Raw genomic sequence first — 6525 nt, forward strand, 5'->3', positions numbered from 1 at the left:
TTAAATTATTCAAGTTTGAAAGCCGGTGTTGACTGTGTCCTTCATGGGTCAGTTCTGTTGCAACCTCTCAGAACCTGATGATGCAGAAATAATACAGTTTTTTTTTAAAAGTCGTTTAGTCATTCCATCCTTCAAAATCTATTGTTACATAATCAGTAATCACTGGATAACCAAGTGTCCCTCATTCTCTGGGCACTGCTTCTGGTACCAATCTCCTACTGTGTCAATCGCACAGTAGCCAAAATCATAATGGATGACAAAATCATTATTTACGTAATCAAATAAGGAAATAATTAGATAGTCCTGCATACTTCACTTTCATAAGATGTAACCAAACTCCAGTGACTTTCAAGGAAGTAATACTTATGTAATACCGCACGATTAACTCACAGAGAGGAATGTCCAGACTCCAGTCATGAAAGACAACATCTTCATTGATTTAAATAAGTAATATGTAATGAAAAATAATTGATTAATGACATGGTGGTGCACACTTAAACCCCACAGGCAGAAGTCAGACCATTCTCTTCCTGGAATAATGATTTATTTAAAAACTTAAATTAATAATTAATTAGTTGGCACTTTATATTAACTCTGAAAAGATGGCACCAAATTCATGAACCTATGGCTGATGTAATGATCTATTTCAATAGCTAAGTAATCAAGTTATGAGATGATGTCACATCTTTCTAGGTGTGTGTGTGTGTGGGGTCTAACAGGGCCGCAGTTCCCTGAGGCTTTTTCTAAATAGCTGACAAGGTCTCATTTGCATCTTCATTGAGGCCTCCTTTCAATAGCTTTTCTCAAACCTTACATTAACCTCTATTCTTTCAATTTCTTTTATAACCACCAAAAGTTAGGAAGATTTATGTGTTCCCTCCTCTGTTAAACTCTTTTGAGCCATCATATAGATTTCCCTGGCGCTCAGGCCGTTTTGGCCGTGACTATTTCCTACTGTTTCACTCTGCAAGATAGTCATGGGTGATGCAGATCTCCAATCTTGATCTCTCTCTCTCTCTCTCTCTCTCTCTCTCTCTCTCTCTCTTAATCTCAAGCAATTCAAGTAGTACCTATTTTTGGGATTCACACATTCACATATTCACAATCACACTTCAGACACTCAGACACTCACCTGTGTGGCCACACCATACATACAGAGCATACATTAATATATTAGCTCTCCTTTTCTTTAGACCAATATTAGTTTGTTGAAATAAAACATCCTTAATTGAAATCTCTTGCAATGTAGCTGTTATAGATAACCTTTGAACTATGAGCATCCAAAAGCTGAACAAATTTCAATAAATTCACAAGTTTCTGACAGGCTGCATTAATTTTTCCATACACAGCAGCTCCTAAGACTGCAGGCCTCTAGGTTCGGTCCTGCCTTTGCTCTCTGGGCCTGGGTTTGCCCCCTGCAGTTTATCTGTGACTGTAGCTGCTTGAAAAGTACATAACCACCATTGTAGCAACTGAGTTCTTGGCACTGACAGTTCCTGCTGACCTGGTGCATATGCAGGGCAAAATCTTTGCTTCCCTAAACCCTGGAGCAGCATTGGGGGATGGCAGTAGGGCAGTAGGGCAGTAGGGTTTGGAGTTCTCCTTGAGGAGTGGCTAGGCAGAATGACCTGCTGCATTTGCCAAGCAGAGGAAGGAGCAATGTTAGGGAAGTCATGATAATAGTCCAGCTCATATTTGGCCACCTCTTCCTCAGGGTCAGCCTCTTTCCTTGCAGAGAGGTTGCCTGGGTCTCTCTTTTCCTTTTCTTCCTTTGCATTGCCTTTTGTTTCTTTCCCTCCCCTTTTTTATTCTTCCCTTTAATGATATTGCCTAACTTTATCATGCTGACTCCCTTTCCTACTCTTGCCTTCCCATTTATAACTTTGCCTTGCCTTTTTATTCCCCTTTCCTTCCATTACCTTCTTTGACTTATATCGTCTTGCCTTCCAATCCCTTCCTTTGCCTTCATGACTCTTCTTTTTCCTTGCTTTTACTTGCCTTGCTTACCATTTTTTTATTGTTGCATTGCCTTACAATTATGTTCTCTCTCTAGGCTATTTGAGATGATTATCAACAGTTTCTGCTCGAGGCTAGAAAAATATCCCTGGAGCTGATGGGCGGCCAGCACAGCTGAAAAAAAAGAAACAAGATTGACTTGGGATTTCTTTTGACTCGCCCCAGTTGGGACTTCAACACTGCTAAAGGTAGGGAGAGCTCAAACATCTATTGCCAGGCTCTGGTGGCAGGTCTCCGAGGTGCTGCGAGACGGCCCACCAATTTGGCTAAGGTAAAGAGAGCACTTTTTAACCCTACTTCAGAAGCCCAGAGAGCTTCGGTGGCTCTGGTCTTCATGGGGAAATTGGGCCACAGATATTAGGAAAAAACTCCAGAGACTGGCCCACGCCAGCCCCAAATAATACACAGAGACTTTGTATTTGATACAATGCTGTTGGCCCGGTTACTTGTTTCTTATCGGCTAGCTCTGTCTTAAGTATTAACCCATTTCTGCGTATTTCCACGTGGTCTCCTTACCGGGGAGTGAGGCAAGCATCTGGTCTCCCTGGTCTCTCCATGCTGACTCCTCCTTACTATTTCCTCTTTCCTCCTTGTCTCCTAGTCCCTCCTATCTTCCTTTCCTATTGGCCGACAGTGCTTTATTCATTAACCAGTATGAGAAACATATACAGAATGACATCTCCCATCATCTCCTCTTTTCTGTCTAAATAAAAAGAAGGGTTTTAACCTTAACATAGCAAAATATATCACATAACAGTTATCAAATAAGAATCACAGTTAACAATATTTAGTCCATTAACATTTAGTAAGATTAAAAGAAACTATTCTATCGTCTATCCTATATTTGTGAGTCTAAAATCATATAGGTAACTTATCTTTAAGCTTAACTAAGGAAAACTATAACCATAACTATCTGTCTGCAACTCCATCAAAGACCACAGAAGGATAGTATATAAACTCTAGAAATGACATAGACAACTCACTGCCTGGTCACCCAAAGTTCTTTTGTAATTTTTCATCTTCAGCCCATAGGCCATAGTGTGTCTGGCAGACTCTTCAGTAAAGCAGGAAACTTTAAACTGTCTTCTTGTATTGGCAGTTTGTCCATCATTTTTCTCTGTATCCTGTAGACTGTCTGGCAGACTCTTCCATGAAGCAGGAACTCTGTAGCAATGTCTATCTTGAATCAACAGTCACTTTTCTGTGGATCCTGCATGTCCAGTTTATACAGCATAAAGTCAAACAGTTCAGACAAGAGCATTATCTTGTCCAAATGGCTAGTCTTGTGATATTGGAAGTAAACTTCATAACGAGTTTGTTTCTTTAATGTCCATTTTCCTTTCTGATGCAGGTGGTGTTGCCAGGAGCATTTATGTCTCATTGTCAAGAAAAACCCTACACCATTTTAAATGCCATATTCTGTAGGCCTTTGAAACGTTTGAAGAATACATATTCATCTTAAGTACATGTCTGTATATCTAGAAATCTTAACTAACTTAACTATAAGATCTGACTATCATAGGTACTATCTATAATCTGTATTGAATTATACATTACATTTCTAAACAATACTTAAACAAGAGGAGAAATATACATATCACAAAATTGATCTTAAATTGTAGCAATAAATGAAAATCCATTACAAAACGAAGTATTCATATCTATACCATAATCCCCTTTTTGCCTTTAAAAAGAATTGGTTGTGATCATTAACCATTTATAACCAAGTCCATTTAAATGAAAACAGACATTTATAAACAATATTTGGGAATTTGGGCATCGTTCATTCCAAACTACTTTCTGCTGGTAAAGGGCACTGTCATGGGGGAATCCTAGGAAGACACAGAAATCCTGGTTGTGGGTCTCCTTACCAGGGAGTGAGGCAAGCGTCTGGTCTCCCTGGTCTCTCCATGCTGACTCCTCCTTACTACTTCCTCTTTCCTCCTTGTCTCCTAGTCCCTCCTATCTTCCTTTCCTATTGGCCAACAGTGCTTTATTATTAACCAGTATGAGAAACATATACAGAATGACATCTCCCATCAATGCCTCCTGAAGTCAGAGAGAAATTTGCCCTTTATACATAATAATAAGAGTTCTCTGATATTGACCCCTCCTTTGGTTGATTACTTAAGTTGGAAGTATGAAATAAAGTAGACATTTAGTATAGACTTAATCTTCTCCCCTGATGACTATATTGGGTTTCTGTCTCCTAAGTGTATTAACTAGTCTTTCTCTCATCTATAATCTGTGACTCAGCAAATGACTCAGAGGTCATTTGATTACACCCTCAAAAAGACAGCTTCTGACATAAATCGATATTAAATCTGAGCAATGAAATCCAAAGTAGTTCCACACTTCATGCTAGTATAACTTTTTTTTTTTTTAATATAACACAAATGTTTTGTATTAACGTGGGAAATAATAGCACACATAGAAGTATGTGCTACCTAATAATAACAATTGATTTATTGGATTCTCCCTCTCCCTAGACAACCTGGCCCTGTTCCTACTCTCTCACTCTCCTCTTCCTTCCCCTGGTGATTTCTCCTCAGCACTTGACTGTCACTCCACACAACTCTTCTCTGGGTCCTGCGTCTTCTTTTATGGAACCTTTCCAGGTCACAGGCCTCTCTAATGCTCAGGTTCCTTCCATGTCCTGGAGTCAATCTTCTCTGCTTTCCACAGGTTACCTTCACATGAGCTGCTGCCAAGAGGCTGTGGGCCTGGGTGGCAGGGGCAGAGCCATGCCAGAATGGATGGACAGGGTTATGACCCTGCTTCTGTGACTGTTTGGCTCCCCCCAGTGTTGGGTAGCCAGATTACAGCCTCCAGTGCTGTATCTCAGGTCTTTATAATTGGGAAACTAGGTCTTTGTAATTAAAAACTAACCACCCCCTGTCTCAAATGACCCACAGGGTTGGTAGAGTCTCTTATGTTTCCTCAGCAGTCAACAGCCTAGTGCAGATGCTGTTCGTTCATGACCGAGGAGCAGGAGAGAATTCTATTAGAGGTTAAAAAAAAATGTTCCTGGGGCCAGCGGCTGGCCCATGCAGCTGCAGAATAAGATCAATGCAGGATTTCCCTTGGCGGGCCCCATTTGGGACTTTAACGCCCCCGAAGGTAGTGAACGCTTGAAAGTCTATTGCCAGGCTCTGATGGCAGGTATCCGAGGTGCTGTGAGACAGGACACCAATTTGGCTAAGGTAGAGAGAAGTGATTCAGGGACCAACCGAATTTCCCTCAGTTTTTGTTGAAAGGCTCATGGAGGCCTTCAGGTGGTTTAGTCACTTTGGCCCTACCTCAGAAGCACAGAGAGCTTTGAGAACTCTAGCCTTTAGAGGGAGAACAAGCATGATAGAAGACACGACAAAATTTGACTAAAATCTTGGCCATAGTAATTGAAAGAATGTAGAGTAGGCCCTAGACAGTCAGGAAACCTGGGCAACAGGACCAATGTGCCTATTGTAATGGGCCACAGGGCAAATGCATGGACTACTCGAAGAACAGTGAACCTTGGTGTTGGCTGGGTATCTCACTTGTTCCTAGATATCCCAGGATGCCCTTACCCTCTGTTAAAATGAGACATCCTGTCAAAAGCAGGAGCCCAGATTCATTTTGACTCTAAACAACCATCAGTTTCTGATAAACAGGGAAATCAATTACAGGTCCTTACTGTTAGGCTAAAAGATAAATACAAAATCCAGAAGGAGCCAGGGCTTGACCTCAACTTTTCAGATGGAGATGGAACCTCCAATATGGACTGATAATTGGCCCACACTCCCTTAGCTTGGACTGAAATATCTGGAATGGGTCTGGCAAAGCAAGTACCTCCACAGGTTATTCAGCTGAATGCTAATGCTACACCAGTGGCAATTAAACAGTTCCCCATGAGAGGCCCAGAAAAAAAATTGGACCCCACATCCAGAGGTGGATTCAGCAAGGTGTCCTGGGTCCTATTCAATCTCCCTGGAACACTCCCTTGCTGCCAGTTAAAAAGCCTAGTACCAATGATTATCGGCCAGTGCAGGACTTGAGAAAGAGGTCAATAAAAGGACACAGAACATACATCCAACTGTCCCAAACCCTTATATCCTCCTGAGTGCCCTCCCACCTAAACAGAGCTGGTACATTGTATTAGATCTAAAAATTGCCTTCTTCTGCCTGAGGTTACCTACCAGCTAACCGCTTTTTGCCTTTATATGGAGGAACCCTAACATGGGCAAAACTGGACAGCTCACTTGGACCTGACTACCACAAGGGTTGAGAAACTCCTTGACCATCCTTGATAAGGCCCTTCATAAAGATCTAGCCAGCTTCGGGGATCCAACTCCCCCAGGTGACCTTCCTCCACTAAGTGGATGACAAATGCTCGCATGACCCACTACCAAAGCCTGCTTCTCACCACGAGGATAACTTTCATTCCACCAGCCTCCCTCAACCCTGACACTCTACTGCCTGAGGAGACTGATGAACTAGTGATTTGTGACTGACATCAACTGCTGGTTAAAG

The sequence above is a fragment of the Phodopus roborovskii genome, unplaced genomic scaffold (assembly GCF_943737965.1).
Source record: "Phodopus roborovskii unplaced genomic scaffold, PHOROB, whole genome shotgun sequence".
Taxonomy (NCBI): Eukaryota; Metazoa; Chordata; class Mammalia; order Rodentia; family Cricetidae; genus Phodopus; species Phodopus roborovskii.